At 43.4% G+C, this 20,706-nt stretch overlaps 1 protein-coding gene across 2 annotated transcripts in view; it reads right to left on the bottom strand.

Annotated features, from left to right (window-relative positions):
• LOC306793263 (neurexin-3b) overlaps nucleotides 1–20,706 on the bottom strand; it is a gene marked incomplete at its 5' end in the record, with an annotated part of 220,624 nt that overhangs the window by 99,727 nt on the left and 100,191 nt on the right. The window lies entirely within an intron of this gene.

The raw sequence follows: 20,706 nt of genomic DNA, 5'->3' as shown, positions 1-20,706 counted from the left end.
ATTCACCCACTTCTGTTAGTGTGGGAAGTGTCCGGTGGAAAAATGTACACATGTATTTGCCGTTTTCTTGAGAGCTGAATAGCTAATCAGCCTCTTATCTCTTTTTCAATTCTCTTTTCATTTTCCTGTGGTGTGTTGTGGTTTATGAGGAGCCCTCTGGAGGACCAGAACAAATACCCTGGCTGTCGGTGTGTACAGGCTTGTTCTGCTGGAAAATACTCCTCAATAGACTGAACTTAGTTTGCACTCATATTCCAAATCAATGTCACTGCAATGATGTGGGTTAGGCCCCCCCATTTTGCTTCTAGACTGCAGGATTATGTATTGTCTAAATAATACCTTATGCACAAAGGTCCTTCTGTCTCCTGATGCATGTGCAAGTGTTAAAAAGGTTCTGCAGGGAAGGGGTGAATATGGATATATATGAATATGTCGGTTTGTGTAAAATGCTTTGTTATTTTTATATGGGTGCATCCATACTGCCCGGGTCCGTGTGCGTATGGGTGGATGTGTATGCGGAGTGGCTTTGAAGTGGATCCATGCTGGGCTGCATTCCGCATGGTAGAAGAATTGCTCCTGACCTTGCTCCACGGCCAGGCAGCACAGTGAAAACAGACACACGTAGGAAACACACTTACAACACACACGTGGACACACAGTTGGAGGCAGTCTGAGACAAAGGAGCGACAGTATTTCATCAGACAGGAGAGTGTGCTGCAAAGCACCATACCTGCCAGCTCCTATCTAGTCTGCAGCACGCTGGAAACCAGACCCAGAAGATTGGGCTGGTAAAAAAAAAGAGAAGGACCTTTCATTTGGCCTGGCACGCACATGTCTCTGGTTCAACATCCTTTTACGTTTTAAATGACTATAGCCATCAGTTGCATTAATATGGGCTTGTTTCATCATCTGTAGCAATGGTGCCACAGTGATCTACTACTGCCACACCTACCGGTACATGCAACACTTCTGATTGTGATTCATGAGGTGATAAACAACCAGGTCATACCACATAAACGTCCTAACAGATTAGACATACTGTAGAGCACACACACACACACACACACACACACACACACACACACACACACACACACACACACACACACACTCACTCAAACAAAGGTCAATAGCATAACACCAGGCAGGAATCATGGTCATAATCTCGAGCCAAAGGTCTGAGACTTTTACAAAGCCTGCTGGACAGAAGTCTTAACCCCTCAATAAAAAAATGATCTGCTCACTGAATCATCATCCTGCACTCATCTCTTGGTTTGCACAGCCAGCCTCTTCACTTCATCAACAGCAGCCACGAGGATCAATACAGCACGCCAGTATTGATTCTGCATCCTGTGGTCAATGCTAACTCCAATAATCACCTCTGTTCACCCATCAATTACGGCTGTTCCACTACTAAAGGATTGATAAGATGCTGTTTTTTGACCAAGAATCACTGGCCAGGACCAGTAACAACGACTAAATGGATCCTAAAGAGAAAGATAGTGAAGTTAGAGCATGTGTCTATGTCTGCATCATTGTGATTGCCGTTACCAAACCAAACCTGATGGGTGATGGTGAATAGCTACTTCTGATGGATGGTATGTTAAAGTCCACAATGTGAAAAGGTGAGAATGTTCTGTCAAAGAGAAATGCTGCTTCAGAGGGGGCGTACAGGACCATATATCACAATCTGTAATTGTGTTGGAGGCAGGTTTGTTGAAGCCAGCAGCCTTCTACGCTAACAACATTAAGGTCAGCTGCAGAATGTATTCAGTCAACAGTCTAAGTTATTCCAGCCTTAAACTCATACGCACAAACACACATACATACATACGCATGTGACATTTGAAACTTGTGACTGTTTTGCCTGTACTCGCACTGATATGTACACTATGGCATTGCAGTGGGGTGAATATCCGCTTCCCTTTCCTCTCCTCGAGTAGAGCCCGATAAGCTCTGCTCCGGCTTGGCCAGATAGACAGAACGGGGGCTGACTTTTCCCTTTTTCCCCTCTGCTGTGTGTCCTAGATGTCTGCTCACAGTGGCAGCACTGCGTTAATTCGCTCAGACGCTGTCACGAATGCGGCTCAACGTAGCCCGAGCCTGCAACTTGGCATGCGGGTAAAAAAGGAGGGAGAGAGCGCTTGGACGGAGAGCTGGAGAGAGAGAGAGAAAAGCAGAGACAAGAGAGAGAATTAGACGAGAGATAAAGGAGCAGAAACAGCAGGATGGATAGACGAGGGATAGAGATAAAAAAAACAAACAGGAGCTATTTATGAAAACAAATGGCTCGGGATGTTGGTTTGAGGAATTAACGGTGCCGAATCATGCGTGGGCATCAGTGTTGAATTCCATTCAGGCGACATGTGGCCCCATGCTCATGTCTATAGATCCCGGTAGAGTGACAGTGTATCAGGACAAGCCTGCCTCTCTCTGCTGCATTCAAAGATGTAATCTGTGCTGTATAGAGCCAACACTAAGGCCAGGTCCCTCCAACGGAGGAAAGGAAGTGAAATCAACAAACAGTGCTTCCTCTCCTTTAATCAGAGAAACACAATGCAGTATTGTCACTTACTGGCTAGGTAGAGATAGCTCGTTAGCTAGGTTACCATAGATATCTATATCTAGATTTAATAACATCTCAAATATCGGCCTGCACACCTCATATGTGTTTTTTGTTACAGTGTGTTATTAAAACTATACTACTTAGCAGGAATTAGCTTAAGTTCCATAGAATCATAAATACTTTAACTGTGTGGAAGCAGATCTTTATTTGAGACAAGCTGATAATTGAGACAAACTTTCCGTGCTTTATTGGTATATCATATAATATTTTAGTAAGATGTGATCCTGTTTCTTGATTTCCTTCCGTTTTAATTTGCTGTAATGCAACCACAAAAGTTCCTGTTTTTACCCTTCTCCTTGATACATTCACACATGTCCACACAGCACTCAGTCAACAACAGTAATATCATAATCATAGATCTTCTCAAACAGAAGTACTGTTTTCTGTCCATAATGATTTCCAATCTCACTTCTTCGATTGCTGTTATTTTCCGCCAAATAACCTCGACACTTCCTGTAGAGATGTTTCACATTAAAAGCTCTTCAGCCGCCCACAGGGCATCAATCCCGTTCCTTCCTGGTTTTAATGTGAAACATGTAAGTGATTGAACAAAGTGACAAAGTAATGCTTTGTTTCTCTTGAACAAAAAGAAACTAAGCAGCAGGTTGTGAGTATGACATGGCCATGTTGTATTACAGAATAAATATGGTCATCTACATTATAAAGTATTTCATGTGATATTAAAGTCAAGGTAATTCAGCATCATTTGAATACTAGCTGTTGTTTTGAGAATGCACGGCGGATTGATCGGTAGAGAGACGGCCACATAGCGAGATAGAGAGGCCTCCTGTTGGAGAACAAAATCTGCTTAGTTTACAGTCAGCGCTCATAAGGGCAGGCAGAGGTAAGAGCGCAACAAGGATCAAATGTGGTGGCTAGAGGACAGCCATGGAGAGGAGAAAATCAATTAGAGGGAGGAGAGGAGGGAGAGGAGGGAGAGGAGGGAGGCTTTGCATGGCTGTGTGATAGTATCATCAAGTTCACAGCACCAAGTGAGTGATGGACAAGAGGTATTCTGGTGCAGATAGAGCAGTGTGTGTGTGAGTTGACCTCACAAAAGAGCTTTTTTTCTGGCTGCACACTTCAAACTGAATCTCATAAGTAGATTCCAAGCACAAACAGACACACGGACATATTAGGAACAATCTGCTGCCTGCAGGAAAGGTAGCACACGCACATCGGACACGTACAAACACAATATATGGGCGCGATAATCTCTTCAATTCAAAACCACGTCTTATGAGCAGAGACGGAGCCGCACACACGTACGCACAGTCTGCAAGAGTCAGCATCTTCAGATAAAGAAGTAGATAATAGCTTGGCATGGTATCATTGCCGCGATTAATCCTTCGGCCTGTTTTTGAGCACTTGATAAATCAAATCAAGGAAACACCCACTCCCACCCACACATGCACGGATGCAGGCATGCACGGAGTAATGAGAGTCTAATCGATCTTAGTCAGTCGGGGCAGCTGCAGTTTCATCCTGCTAGCGAGGCTGAATTGCTCCTTGCACTCTTCATTTTGACAAATATGGGACTAATATTGTTTACATCCAGCGTGCCCTGGGGGGCTTTTGGGATCCTATGAATTATCCATATCCACTAAGTGCCCTGTAACACAGGATGAATCACAGATTAAGGCTTGCTTGAAAGAAATCTCAACTGCTTATGTGAGGCTGGAGTGAGGAGGAGCTCTGCCTACATCTCTCTTTCCCTCTTATATCTTCTCATGTTCATTTCACCAGTTTATTTCACACTCAGGACTGCAGCAAACATAGCAACATGCATTGCTTACTGTGAGAGTACATTGCATTGCTTATGATTCTAAGCTGTAAGGATAGTTGGAGAGAGGCGGCGGTTGTTCCAAAGAGGCAGCTCTCTGCACAATAAACAAGAGGTCAAGGAGCAGGCAGACAAACCCTCGTGGCCCCTGACCCGCTCTTAAACCTGTGAGCCACCATGGCACATCATTGCCCTTTAGGGAGCGCAAACTAGTGTTGTGCACGGGACGTGTGTGTGGGGTGGAGAGCAGCGGGCCGGCATCGTACAGTGTGGTCGACAGAGAAGAACTGTAGCATGTGTCAATGCAGGTGCGTGTCCTCTGACGTGTGACAGTTTTACACATTTCTTTCACACATTTTAGACAAATAAAAAAAATGTTGGCAAAATAAAATGTGAATCAGTGGCATTAAATATTTTAACGCCAAAAATAATTAAAAGGTTACATAATTAATAGAGCATCACTATCTGGTGCTGTTAATCAGCCAGTGTGGTGATTAAAGAGGAGTCTGTGGTTTAGTGCAGCTCCTTCACTCTTTGTCTTCTATAATGTTTGAGCTTTCCGTAAATAATACGTTGTCTACAACAGGATGAAGCTCAGGTGTTTATACCAATGTCAACATTTACTCAATAAAATCTTTTTCGTTCTGCTCATTCAGCCGGTAAGAACTGTTACAGCAATATTTAAAGATTTGTATACCAATTTACCAATGACCAATAGCTGTCACTATGATAATTCTTTGGTCTACAGTTTTACGTCTGTATGCACAACCTCCAGTGGAAGAGAAGCAGGAGCAAAGTGTTTTCTGAGGATTGTCTGAGCGTGAATCCCATGTTCTCCACAGCAGCACAAGCTGTGTGCCACTCATTCGAAACCAGGCAAGAAGGAATTCACAATGCTTGCTGTGTTCCCTGTGTGATGTGCGGGCATGTGAAGTGTGTGTTTTATACAGGCAGTGCATGTCAGGGCACAACACATGCATGTCTGAGCGCCTTCATTGACCCGTCAGCCCGGCCGATCACTTCTCCCTACAGCTGTTCCTTCATCCGCTCTGTCAGAATTGGGTCTGCCTGTCTCCCTCTCTTTCTGTGTTTTCCACATCAGTGGTGCCAGCAAGATGATATCATGTTTCCGGCTGGCCTTATCCAACCCTGGCTGTCTGTTTGCTGAGGGACTCCAGGAAGTCCCAATGCAATATCCACTCAGTGAGTCTGGGCAAGCCCATTAGCTCCAGCCTGGACTAGAGTGGGTTGAAGAGGCTACCCCAATCTCTCTTTTTCTGTCTGCCTCTCTTTCTTTCACGTTAATGCTCGCTCCATCTTCTTCTCACTTCATCTGCCCCCTCTCTGCCATCTCTTTCTCTCTACACAGCTCTCCATCCATCTCTTGCTTATTCAACCTTTATGTCACTGAGCTTCGTTCCCCCTTCGCAATGTTTTCACTCCTTTCTGCCGTGATGAACCACAGTGAAAGAGAAATACTGCATCGGAAACCTGGCAGAGCAAGAGATATGTATCCAGTCCTTGCAGGGTGAGATGGAGGGGATTACAAATATTATATCTGCTTGGCTGTAAACACATTTATCAGGGGATGAATTATCTGCTGGTTGTGTGTGTGTCTGCAAAAACATGTTTGTCTAGACGCTCGGTCCCAGCTCTGGAGTGCTGTGCAATAACAAAAATCACCTTTGACATGGTGCTACTGTCTAAAGTAGCAAACACACACGGTGCTTTTACTGCCATCTAAAGCTTTACGCATACAGATGAGGAGCAAACAGGTTCGTCACTACGGTATTGAGAGGAAGTTATTCGTTCCGTTTCTTTTAAAATAATTCATTTTTACTATGGCAAACTCTGCCAATAAACTATTAAGACAGCCCATTAACCCGAAGGTGAATACCAAAATAGCTGACATTAAGAATAATTGTCCATAAAAGTGCTTCATTTTGCTGGCAACGGCACCAATAGCCTCTCTCCGAGAATCAAGAATCAATCACTGAAGTGCTAATTACTTGCCATTAGACACATCCTGGAGAGAGGCGTGGGTGTGAGGGAGGGTGGTCCTTTATGTACTGTATATGAATAATTCAGCTGGTCTCAAGGCCACAGCCTTCAGTGCAAACATATCTTATAAAGTCCCAGTGGCTTCTATGAGGAGAACCAACCCGGCCCATCGACTGAGCCCTGAGGTGTCACGTGGTGAGCGTCCAATGACCCCAGGAAGCTTTTCTCACCTTTGGGGTCCTGTTGTGATGGAGACTGTAAGGAGCAGCAACCCATCACTTCACCTGATGATGCCACAGTAGGTCCCATCTAACACCACTCATGACCTCCGCAGGAAAGCTCTGCTCCGTCTAAACTCTGGAGGTTCAGTCACTGTCTCCATGGAGACAGACGGGACTGTAGAGGCTCAGCCATTCGATGTAATTGGCTGTGAGATCAACAGTAGAACGAGGTAACTATTCTGCTACAGACACGTTTGTGGAGGAATAGTAAAAACCCTTACAAAAAAAGGAAGTGAGTGAATTTGAAAAATGGCTGAATATTAAGAAATATATGAAAAGGAATTTAATATCCATTCAATTCCTGCTATAGGATTATTCATTTGCATCAAAGATGGGGCTACAATCAGTGGGGGTTTGTTGATGAATCATCATTTGATGGATAATTATTAGATGTGTTCAACTACTTCCTGTTGGAGCCACAGCCATAATTAGAAGAGATAGAGAGCATACATATAATTAATAAGCCAAAGCAGGAGTCACCGAGTGAGGGGAAAGCAAGCACCGAGTTTCTGCAGGATGGGTTTGCGAGGACAGACTTTCCTGCTTAATTTGCAGAGCAAGCAGATGTTGAGGGGAAAACACAGTGAAGCAAAGAGTTCTGGAGAGAAAAAAATATGTTTATCTATGTGTTGAGAAAGAAAAGAATAATGAGCAGAGAGAGAAAGTCAGGGAGAGAGAGGAGAGGAGGTAAAAAGTGAGCTGAGCAAGCATACAAGAAAGATAAAGGTCAGGGTGAGAGGGAAGTGGAGGACAGGAGGCAATGCGATGTCACTGTCACCTCATTAACGTTTTCAACTTTGTTGTTTTCACTTTTGCTTTATTTTATTCTCTCTATGCTTCCTCTCTCCTCTCCGTTCCTCTGTTCTTCATCCCTTTTGCTTCCTCTCTAGCAGGCTGAGAAACCCTGTCTTCTCTGAGGTATAATGCCGAAGCTTGTGAGGGAAGAAGAGGGGCAGAGACGGCAAAAACCTAAAACAACCACATAATTAAGACCCCAAAACAGCTCTTCCTATTGATTTGCTGTCCAGAGCACAGAAAGAGGGCGAGAAGTCGAGCAAGGAGGAGCAGGATGAAGAGGAAATGTTTCCAAATGAGATCCCAGTTTGCCGTCTCTTTTTCTGAGACAAAGAGGAGAACATCAACTCTGCAGGAATCTCCTATATCAGCCACCATCTTACTCCCTCCTTCCATACTGGCCTTTTCATTTGATTATGCACCCATTATGAATAGCCAGAGGGCCATATCATTTAAGTCTACCAGTGTGCCTTATAATGCCTGCACACACACACACACACACACACACACACACACACACACACACACACACACACACACACACACACACACACACACACACACACACACACACACCTACCTCATCAAGGTAGACTCCAACACGAAGACTACAGTACTCCCAATTATTCATACATGTGCTAAATGTTATTAGTGATATGCAGCCAGCGCACCTGGACCAATATATTTGACAGGAGACTGAGGGGTCAAATACATTTTTCATAACTTCAGCAGTAACAGCACAACCGTTCCACAAGCCACTGAACCCATGAGAAGGAAAAGCAACACTTGAGTTTGCAGTTATTTCTTTGCCCTTGCCTCCTTGTATACTCTGGGGTAATGGTGACAATGTCACAGTTTACATATTCCAGTGGAAACATGTTCCACTGGTAGCTAAAGAGGTTTAGTGCAGTCACGTGTGGCTAACGCCTTTTGTTGTTTTTACTTTTGGTTTCAGAGGGAATATTGGTGGAAAAATAGAGAGGAAACTAATTGTAAATACATAAATGTGATGAGATGTGTTTAACATTATAGTTGCACTGATAAGAAGACGATGGGCCATTTTTTTAATCAAGCGTTTGATTGACGTCTATTACCAGCCAGCCAACCGCTCACGTGTGCTCTACGCTGGGCACCTACTACCACACAGACGCACAAAACCACCTCCAAGGTGAGGAGAACGGTCGCACTTTGACATGTTCGAATGCTAACAATCCATCCAATAGAGATATAGAGTGGTGCAGGACTGACTCCTAAAACCTGACAATAAGTCAGTTGTTTCCCTTGTTCCCTCGTATCTAAGTCAATGTGTTATTTAATGTTTCTTTATTTTATTTTATTGTATTTATTTTTTTGTGTTTTTGGTTAGTTGCCTGAAATAAGGTTTGTGGTTAATGCAAGCTTAGACTATTTTAATGTTTTGCTTTGTGTATTTTGAAGCTTTGTTATGTCTTAAACAAGGCGGTGGCTAACAAGTGGCCAGATGCGCCTCTAGAGGTCGTCATGCTGAACTCATTTACTCACTCGTCCACCTTTACAGCCTCGTCGCACACTATTCAAACTCAAACATTCCAACTTGTAGGTTCACACTCGATGTCATGCTGAAAGGAAAGGCTTGTGTTGAAGATGTAAGCGTACTAAATCAAAGTTGGAATCTCTGTGGTGGTGAGGTGAAGTCAAGCATCAGTGGTTTACTTCCTTTATAGCCTAACGTTATCTTTTCACTTCTGCTGATTGCATTCACGCTTCAAAAATCATAATAGTGGTGTTCATTGGTGAAGATAATCTTGCTGATCAAAACATGTAGGTATCATAAATGTTTGTTTGCAGCAGAGTTTAGTATTAACCCCAAACCCAATGGAAGAAGTGTCTTTCTGTGGAGGGAACCAGCGTGATGCTAACTTCCTGGTTGGCCTACAACAATACATCCCTGCAGCACTCTGCTTCACTTTGGACTGACTGAACCAATGGGACAGAGAACATGGCTACATGAATAAGTCAACATGTTTCCAGTGCACATTACGGATGGTGAAGTAGTGCTCCCATCCAACAGGAGATACCTGAAGTGAGCACATAATATATTGATAGAAATATTTGCCACACCACAGTCTTTGAATACACTTTGATCCAAAGGCTTCAATAGACTCTTTTCAGCATCAGCATTTGTTCACCTTCTTTTCAATTATTCTTCCAGCGGCGAGAAGAAGCTATTCTTCAGTGAAACTAGGAGCCGGTTTACTGCCACTCTTCCCTCACACTGTGTCGAGGGCCCGAGGAAGGGAAACTGCAGACTCAAACTCAAAATTTCAATCCTTTGATAATTTGTGAGAGAAAAGAAGAATTTGACGCAGCCTGTATTCAAATGACAGAGCCGAAGCTTACCTCAAAGGAAATATGACAGTATCTTTTGCCTCCCTCCATTTGAACCTTCTCTAGACTTTCAGCACAGCACAGGTCCGTTCTATGAGGAAGATGGCGTTGCCAAAGCCACTCTCTTCAAGGTGATCCCTCTTCAAACGACTGCCACACACGCACACGCAGAGGCAACCGGCACACTCACTCGGCTTTTATTCTCCTTAAGTGCTAAGGGCAAAGCTTCAAAGCAGGTCAAACCACTCACAGCTGTTATTGCGTTGACTCGTTCACTTTTAAACAATGTCTGCTCAATTTATAGCAAAGCAATGATGCTTTCACTATCACTCACAGTGCACCTTCTGACTATGTATTCCATAATACATGAAGCAGCATACACATGATCTGGGTTCGTCAAATAATACTGTTATGGTAATTCACATACACGTGTTTGTGATATATTGAGTGAATACTCCTTTGTGGGTGCTTGACATGACGCCATGTTATTCAGCATCGTCTTCACTGGCCGTATATAATAGCAGAGATATATTTGAACAACTAAATGACTGAATAATTGATAGAATAGCTTAGTAACTTGTGAGCATCCTAACTTGACTTTGAGCTGCTACAGGGAACATGGAATATGCTGAATATTGTTTATGTCAAATCAGTTCAATTCATAAACACACAACCAAAAACACACATCCCTGAGCACATGCACTAATGCTGACTCTTATGATGCCATGGTGAAGCCACCAGAGAATTTGGCGTGCGGTGTGTCAAGTCACACATCCACCATCTTCACACATGGAGAAACGCTCTGATGAAATAGAACCTATGCAGGAACTTATCACACAGCTCAACTCATGAAATACTGCCTGTTGAGAACATGTTGGTGAAAGATAAATACAAACAAATACAAACATAAATTGGTATTATATATTCATGCCCACAGCGGCGTGAACATACTTCCTTATTTATGAATACCTCACTAACGCCCTCACAGAACGGATCATTCCTCGTCAGGGCCTTGAATTAAGAGTTTACACGCAGAGAGTGTAAGTCCCAAATGTGTGGTGTGTGTGTGTGAAGGTATACATGAAGTATGTACGCATGTATCATGCAGCATGTGTTGAGGTGTGTGTGCACACATACTGTGGAAGCTTGCTTTAGCACGTTGTGTCTGCAGGTTTCCTTCCAAGGTCTCCTCTGAATCTGTAATTGCACTCACGCCAAAAGCCAGGGTCAGTCTGTAGCTGCTGAATTGGTAATGAGCAAAACACACACACACACACACACGTGGATACACAATAACAAGCCTGCTAATCTCCTGATTCTATCCTCGCTCCCATCTTGCCACATTCTGCATGCAGAGTTACAGAGAAGTCCACCAGACCAATCAGAAGTAACTGATACACAGAACTCTGGGGCTTGTGAGGCAGATTCTGTATCGTAAACAAGAAGCTATTTTATCAACCAACCAGGTTCAAGATTAGTTTAGAGAAAACATTTGAAATGAATACAAATGTTTTATGTGTAGCAAACAGGATAAACACCACAAGTATAAATGAAAGAAAGTAAAGAAGCAGAAACGTGATCAATCAGCATATTGCTTTCTGATACGCAGGATATGCATCATACCTATGGCTCCCACACTTTGTATGGTTTGCACATTCCACATTAGTAATGCAGATCCTCCCTCTCCCCCTCTGCCTGTCAGGCTCATCTGCTCCAAAAGCCCTCAACGTGCTGACAATGAGCCCTCCATGTGTTAAAAGGAGTCAAGCATAGACCTCAAATGTATTTTACAAACAGATTGGATCCCCGCAGGGACTGATTGATCTACGGTGACACAAAGCCACGGACTGGATCCTCACAAATGCCGCGAGTGCAGAATAAAGCTCCTTGGATTTTAATCCGAGGGCATCTTCTGCATTATGTTATAATTCAAACATTATAACCAAGAAGTATTGAAATGATAAGACAGCTTCTGAAATGACTCTTGGTTTACGCACACTTTTTGATGATAATTCCTTTTTGTTAGAAATCATTTTGCTGCCACTTGTCATCATATTGGCATGACAAACAGAGTAAATAAAGGTGTTTCGAGTAGGATTGGTACAGACAGTGGTAAGTAAATCAGTGTCATTTGCTCTAATTTAAAATATATGACATTAATTACAGAGGTCAACAAGTTATTCATCCCGTCTTCACGACATGCTTCTACAGCAGGGTCTTCAACTAAAATTCCAAAAGGTCCAGATTGAGAAAATCTCCTCAGGCAAAGGTCCAAAACATTAACATAATATTTAACCCACGCTATTTAGTGCCATATATATATTCAAGAAGCCTAGTAGTAGTAACAACATCTCTGTGTAGTCAACAACTGTCAAATCAAATAAAGAAAGTAGGACATCAATTATATTTTAACACATTATTGTTCCCAGTTTTCAAATTGAACTGGATGGATTATAAATAATACATCAATAAATGTTCTTCTCATTTCAAGTAAAATAATGGCTGGATTAAAGAATAACTGACATAACAGAAAGCTTTTGAAGAATGTGCATCTTAAAATAAAGTAATTCATTTTAGAAAAATGAATTTCACTGAGTTGTCCTGCAGCTTTAAATTCAGTTCATTCAGGTGTGAAGTGATGTCAATCAGAAAGCCACAACATTATATTTTGTCATCTAAAAAGATAAATCAGTGAGCATGATCTTTATCTGTGGTTAACACTTGTTTCAGCTCTATCCTCTCTGTAACATCATTGTTGGACAGTGAATTCATGCGTTAGGATTCTGATCATATTGGGCTCTTTGGTTTATTTTCTGTGTCTTCATTTCAGATGTGAGTGGGTACGTTTGTTCAAAGGAGTTGTGCTTTGTCTCGTAGCGCTTCATTTGCGGCTTTTATCAATAGTTACGGTTTCTGAACATATGACACACTGCCTGTGGGAAGAATTAACATAGAATAGTCTGTTCATTCTTGCTTATAAATTATATTCTCTCTGAACAGGTTTCTCTTTTTGGAGAACTTGTCAGAATACTCACATTTGATTGGCTGAGCTGCATCACGTGATGTGATTTACAACACATTGGTCGGTGTGTCCTGCACCGCTGAACAAGTGCCGTAACGGCTGAACAAGATGCGCCGGTTAAAGTACAAACTCGCTGCCTAATATATGATTCCGAAATATCGATTTTAGGTCCTGGGTCCGGATCCGGACCGCGGTCCGCCAGTTAGAGACCCCTGTTCTACAGTAACCGTCTACTCTGTATTTATAGCCATTCACCGAAGGACAAGTCATTACAAAACTGCAGCAAAATATGTTTCCACTCTTAAAGTGAGCGTCATTTCTTAGGGATGCCATGGTGATACAAAAGCTGTGATCATCATTTACTCTGTACTGTAAGAGAAATGAAAGATCCTTCTCTTGGTGTCCGTGCAGCAGATAATGGTGCAGATAGATCATATGACGTGCCTATGAAGCAAAAGTCAATACTCAGAAGGCATTTGAGCACCAGTGCTAATTCCTCCTCCTGGATGTGTACATTCAGTTACTGTAAAAAGAGACACCAGATGCACAGAATCCTTCATGGACATTTAAACAGGGCTGTTCAATTTGTGAAACCTCTAAATGCCAGATGCCACAGTGCACATTGCCTCACAGAGCCCTGACATGAGTAAAGATGAATCCCTTGACAGAAGTGGGGATTGGTACCACACTTGTTAAAAGATGAGGAGAAGTGTCCTCCATTCTCACTCTCTATCAATCATCAATTACAGGAGCATTAAACCAGGTGGGAGCGGGGCCGCTCGCTCCTCAGCTGACAGAGTCACTGTGGGAGTTTTGCTTGTCACTGCCTTTCACTGACAATTCAACTTATAATCTCATAAACCACATACAGTCATGATGCAGAGCTGCTGTTAACTATCATTATCTCTTGATGCTGTGGTGGAAGGAAGAGAGAGAGAGAAAGACAAAGACAGAGGGGCGGGGGGGGGATAAGAGTCAGATATAGAGAGAGAAAAGATGATAGAGTTGCTGGAGATGGCTCCTTTTCTCTCTGATCATTCATGATGATAAATGGAAAGCCCGAGCGGAGGGTTAGAGAGGTGGTGACAGGACTCACCGTGGCCGGCTCGTAGGGAGGCCGGGGAGCGGTATATGGACAAAGGTGGCTGGTGATGCCGGGGCACTTGAGGGTGATCGGGCCGGGGCAGGGCAGGGGGCAGGGGGGCTCCGGGGGTAGGGGACAGGACATGGAGGTCTGAGGATGAGGAGGAGCCCCAGGCAGAGCCCAGCACCATCCAGCCCAGTGCCAGAAGCAACATCCAGAACAGCTGAGGCTTTCCTTTGGGGAGCATGGCTCACGCCCCCCCCACCCTACTGGATGTTTAAAAGAGAGTAAAGCAGATGTGCGAGGATCTCAGAAAGAGTGACCTTCCCGTAGCCAGGATACAGCGGCAAACTCCATAGCAGAGAGAAATCAACAAGTTCCTTGTTAATGTAGGATCCAACAGTTCCCTCCAAACAAAACGCAGCTCGGGCTCGTCTCTCGGGCTCGTCTCTCGGGCTCGTCTCTCGGGCTCGTCTCTCGGGCTCCTCTCGTCAAGAAGGCAGCAGATCTCCCGCTGCTCTTCGTTTGCTCGCTGGCTCTTTGAACCAGAATCCAATATGTCTTTACTTTCTGTCCTCGGCGGGATCGCCCTGTGGCTGCTCCTTTGATGACCACGTAGCGCGCTCGTGTATGTGTGCGCACGAGCAGCCCGGGAGTTTGTGCATGCACGCTTTTGCAGGCGACACCTGGAATGTGTTCCTGTGCACCCTTCTTCACCTGCAGGCGCAGAGTGAGTGACAGGAGGGGGAACAACCTGCGCTGCAGCCTTCCGCAGAGTCGCTCCGCTTCGTTCTGCTCTGAACAGCTCCGCTCTGTCAAGCCACAGATAATACACAGCCTCAGCTATGAGACGGAGGACGAGGGAGAGACAGAGACAGAGAGACGAGGCGCTCCACACACTCCGGCACGGACAAACTATCAGCTATCTGCGTCTCTCTCTCGTCTCAGCAGGAGCACACTCCCTTCTCTCTCACTGTTTGGCTTCAGAATCCAGACTTGTACTTTCTCTTGGTCTTCAAGTTTAGATCCAATAATTGTCTGACTTTGTTGTTCTCTTTCTCCAGCTTCTTTTCTTTGCGTATGTCCCTGGAGAAGTGAAGTGGCCTGGCTTGTTAACCCAAGGAGACCCAGACTGATAGTTCTTTGTATTACTCCACAGGAGAAAGAGACAGATTTGCAGACAGATAAAGAGAGAGAGAGAAAAGCCAGGGAGAAAGAAGAGGAGGAGAAAATGAGAAACTGCTGGGAGGGAGCGAGATGGATGGGTGGGGAGGGGTTGGTGTGAGCGAGGAGAGGAGAACGGGAGAGAGAGAGAACGGTGGGGAGCGAGAGAGAAAGAAGAGAGGATGAGAGCGGGCTGAGGTGAAACTAAGCGAAGATGATGGGACGGAGGAAGGGAGGCAGAGGAGGAGAGGGGAAGGAGGAGGGGAGAAGCGGCAAGTGGGCCAGCCTATGCAAATCCTCGCTGAGCGGCGAGCAAATCAGGGAGGCAGGCAGCCACTGCAGAGGAGTGGGCTGCCTTTAGTCACAGGGAGAGACGATGTGAGGGAGGGAGGAGAGGAGAGGGAAGGAACAGCAGAGAGGAAGAGGAAAAATGAGAGAGTGAGGGTAAAAATTGAAAGGGATGTATAAATGCAGTGCTACAACGCTGTCTGGTATTTCTGCCATCAAACTAGCTTGGGGGTAAGGTGGTGTCATTTTCTCTGCAGCAGCATGTGACCTCTCCCTCTGTGTTCTGATGGTCCTGAAAGCATCTTGAAGCCAAACCACTGAACTACAAAAATAAATAAATAAATAAAAAACAGACCATGCATAATGCACACAGATTTAGTGAATTTCAAAAGGGTGGAATCTCTCTCCGTCAAACAGAAAGGACGAGAAGAAAGCTGGTCCCTGTTCTCTGTGAGTTTTCTGAAGGGGGAGTTGTCTGCAGGCCGTGGGAGAAGTAAACACTCAAAGTCTAACTTCTTTTTAATCATGTTGCTTTCTCAGAACATAACTTGATTTGACACGAGTGTGCAGCGTTTGGCTGCTGACCTTCTGGATCAGCCATGAGATATTCCAGAATGACAAGAGGAATTCATGTACAGAGTGGTAATAACACCATGGTGCTGTGAATGAGGCAAAACTTCTCAAACGCATGACTCATTGTTGGCTTTGAGGAGGCACTGTGTGCACAGCCACCTCACAGCTCCAGCTTTACTCCGTTTCTTTGCTTTTGTCAAGATGTCCCTTCCTATTTTCAATTAAGGACGAGTCCTTATCAGAGACACCCGGGGGCGCAATTATTGCACTGCTTGTTGTGAGCACAGAACACACAGATAATGTTTCATGAGCAAATGAACGACAGAGGAGAGAGGACATTCTGACAGCCATTGATCCATGTGAAAAGCAGGCAGAATATATTAATGCCATAGAATAAATATCACGACTAAAATAAAAGTGTGGTGGTAATCTCTATATGACTACTGATACTACTAAGAATAACACTCACTTCATCCTTGTGACAAACTATTGCACTTTCCTCTATAGTACAGCATATGAAGAGTTTTGTTGGCTACTTCTGAGGTCATATCAAATAGTATTCATCGTTTGATTAGAGACTACATTTTAGACTGAAGATTAGGCCCATCCTATGCCCATTATCACTAAGAGAGCATTGTTCTGTCTTTGCTTTGATCAACCAATCACGGCTCATTAAAAGAATGCATCTTGCGTAACGATGGCGTCAACCATACGTCGCCACTGAGGTAAAGGTTTCTGTGCCGTCGCTGCTCAGTTAGGAGATCTCAGAGTGGTTGAGAACACTGCCTTAGGTCTGTGTATTCCTGACAGATTGCATGTTTGATGCCATTGCAGAAAGTATTGCCTTATAATATTACAAATTCATGAATACATATGCAACATTCAGTTTAAATACATAACTAGTTGTTATTTATCTATTTATTGTTTAACATTCAACAACTCAGCTAATCTGCTTCATCGAGGGTGCAGTCATTACATATTGATTCAAAAACCTGATTGGTGCAGGGACGTTTGTGATGTCATGTTTGTCCAGCTGAGCCCCGCCCACTTCAAACCAGTGAGAAAAGCACAGAAATAAACACAAATACAGGATAAAATATCCTAATACTGTCACTCATAATGAGAAGCTGCTTTCAGGGCCTTTAACATCACAGATGAGCATCCGATTTAATAATCTTTTACTGCATCATTTCAGTCATTTCTTTATTATGCATCTTTAGTTATCACAGCTATATTTGCCTTGAGTTGTACTTTTGGTTGTGAACTAGTGGAGCGGAGCAGATTGAGATTCAACAAGACTACAGCCTTATATCAGCATGAGAGCACTGTCTGGGATAAATATATCATCACAATGAAAATTGAATTTGCATGCAGTTTTACTGAGGATCATCAACTCACTACTCTTTGGTGAGCAGATTCTTTCCTTTTGGCTGTGAAGATGCAGCTCAGTTACAGGTCTGGTTGCATGTCTGTTCTCAGGGCAGGCCCACTGTCACTCTCATGCTGAGAGTCTGATCTCTTATGAAGAGAACATAGCAGAAGCTGACAAACCAAAAGAGAGACACGTCATCTCTGACATTTCATCCAAATCATCTGCTCATGTCAATCTTTTTTTTGGAAGTGTGGGATGAAAGGTGGCGAAACATTTGATCATCATCGAACTGTTTTATTCTGCAGTGTTTGATGACACTCTGAGATCTGGCCGTGTGAGAAAATACTCAAATCATCCACTCCAAGTTCCAATAAATGACTCTGTCTTCTATTGGAGTGGTAGAGTCTGACAGAAAATACTCTACATATATATCTTTAAGGTTGAATAGCAACTTCATCTGATTTATCTGTTTGATTTTTGTCTTTGCTTAATGCCGGTCAATACGCTGCTCTACTTATGTCTACAGTAATCATACCTGTGTATCTCTAAAGTGAAGATATAGTCGAGCATCAGCAGGGAGTGTCTCGGTATAGAGAGCCTTCTCATGTCAAGTTTACGACTACAACTCATCTGGCTGTGGACAAAAGACCTCCACAGATCTGAATGTGTTGTGGCATGTTGGCATATAGAACAGAACAAAGCAATATGTCACCTTGATGATTGCCCTCCCTGCCCTGCAGCTAAAGTAGACCATCCACTTTAGAGCGCAGCACAAGAGTGTGTGCATTTGAACCACAATCCTGCTGAAACGACCCATCAAGGTGCTCGGCCTTTCGACGGGGAATCATGCTGCAGATGGAGGCTGTCGCTGGTGTGCAAGCCGGCAACAACAAGGCCGCTCTGCAACCACGGCTTCTTCTTCCACATTTGCATACATACACTCATGCATAAGCAAACGGGCCACCTGCACAGTACACACATCACACAACCGGTCCTTCTAGTGAGGAGCCACACCCGGCACACAAGCCTGAGAGGCTTTCACTCCAAACTAGTCAGCCAATAAGAATGTTGGGAGCGTGGAGTCTCTCGCCGACTCAGTAATGAACCCTCATCAGGATCAGGGCTGATTAGTGTTTAACATCGGGATTTCTCTTTGGTGTCTCCCTGTGACAAATGAAGACTGCTATGCAAAATATCTTAATGTAACAGAAGAGAGGGGACTCACAGGAGAGGAGGATGGAAACTTAACTACATATCTATATAGTAATATATATATACATTAGTGCTGGGCAAGTTAAAGTTATTATCGCGTTCACACATTAATTAATTAACGCTGACAATTATATTATCGTGCATTAATGCAGTTTTTTGTTTTATTATTAAGCGGTCAGGGGATGAGTCTGCTGTGTGTGTGTGGGAGGAGAGGATGTGCTTACACATGTGTGTGCGCATGTTTGCATTTTGCCATGGATGGCTTTTAACATTGTCTTAGTCATGTCAGAGCAAATGTGAGTTGGCCCAAAACACAGAGGTCCAAGTTGAAATACATCAAATTCGATGTAAAGCGTCTGTTTGATTGATCTATCTTTTCTCACCTCTGTTTAGGGCAATAAAGCATCTCATATGTCCAAACCACATCATTGATTTAACTCAAACTCCACTGACTAGATTTCTTCCAAACCATTAAACCGTTCATACATTTTTTGTCAAACGTTATTTCAACATCAGGGAAGAAACTTCAAGCTCAACATGTCATTGATATGTCATATAATCTATTCATTACTTTATTAATGTTTGGAATATTCGTCTGTTTGGCCATTTTTGTCCAAAGTAAACTAGCTTCGACAACTACTAACTGGATGGAGATTATATTTGGCTCTGACGCTTCCTAATGATGTAGTGACCCTTGAACTATACCCTTGACTAAGACCTTGGGCCATGACCTATACCCCAACAAGACCATTTCCTTTCGGGCTGGAGAGGAAGGAACACTTGTGCACCTTGTGACATTGACTTCCAGTGAGGAGCTTTTGGAACAAAGTCATTTTAAGATTATCTTCTATTCTGGATGTGAAATACCCCAATGTCCAACAGTCTGCCTCCTGGGTACAAGGGTTGTAAATATGTGCTCTCATACCGCATCATTGCATTAACTTTTTGTCAGTTAAACGTATTATAATGATGAATTGGAAATTATATAAACCAAATTGCTTTAGCATTGACAATTGGTTAGAAGATTTCATGGATTTATTGTCAATGGAGCAGGCAGTCTCAGCCCTCTTTAAGTATCACCAGAGATAGTGGGAAATAGGCTGTATTATTGTCCAACTTGCAAAACATTGAATTAACCTTGGCAGCAAAAAATGGATTATGGATGTGCCTTCCTCTTGACAATCAGAATTCAGGTGACCAAGACAGTGTTGAAAGACATCCATGGCAAAACGCAAACATGCACACATGTGTAAGCACATCCTCTCCTCCCACACACACGCAGCAGACTCATGGTGAAAGTGCAGTAATCCAGCCGTTGCACTGCACTGCAGCCTAACACGCTTAATAATGAATGAATCATAAAATCAAAACTGACATGCAGCAATTGAAACGTGGCCGTTTGTTTGAAAGATTAAAAATCCAGTACAATCATTTATAAATGAAGCCTGAAAGCTAAATTGGAGGGCAACAGCTCAGGGTGAGCTGCAGTAAGACAAAGCAAACCAAAAGAGACAAATGCATAACATGCCAATAAAGAGACCAAAGATTATACACAGAAAGAAGCACACAATTTAAGCAGTCGTCGCTCCAAACACCCAATGTGCAACATCTATGTACTTGACCATTGTGAAGATATTTCACAAAAGCTGCTGCAATCTATGAAAAATGAATGACTAAACTGCACAAATCTCATCTTTATTTTTGCGGTCATATAAGATGTGGATGAAGATGAGATCCATATCATGATGTGTTCCCGTGGGTGCAGCACTGGGAACAATACAGTCCCTGAGGACCGAGTTTCTGAAGAACAAAGTTATTCTGCACATACAGATTTGCGTCTCACCTTTTATTTGTCACAAATAAAGACCTGTGTCAGGGATTAGGCTTTTATTGGTAAAGACTTCTGTGCAGCAACAATCATCAGGTATTGAAGTTACAGGCTACATTTTTAGAGATGGTTTACTATGCTACCTGAAGTCTTTAAAAAGGAATGAAGGCGACCATTAAGTCAATGATGGTTGATGCCAGCAGCTTCTCAAACCACTGACAAAAAGCAGAAACATATGGAATATTTGAAGATACTTCCAGCCTTATCACAAGTCTGTGGTAACTGGATCCATCTGGTGTTAAAGCAGGAC

Source organism: Melanostigma gelatinosum, assembly GCF_949748355.1.
Source record: "Melanostigma gelatinosum genome assembly, chromosome: 19".
NCBI classification, from domain to species: domain Eukaryota; kingdom Metazoa; phylum Chordata; class Actinopteri; order Perciformes; family Zoarcidae; genus Melanostigma; species Melanostigma gelatinosum.
Note: the sequence above shows the minus strand (reverse complement) of the source record. Positions and strands in the feature narration are given on the sequence as shown.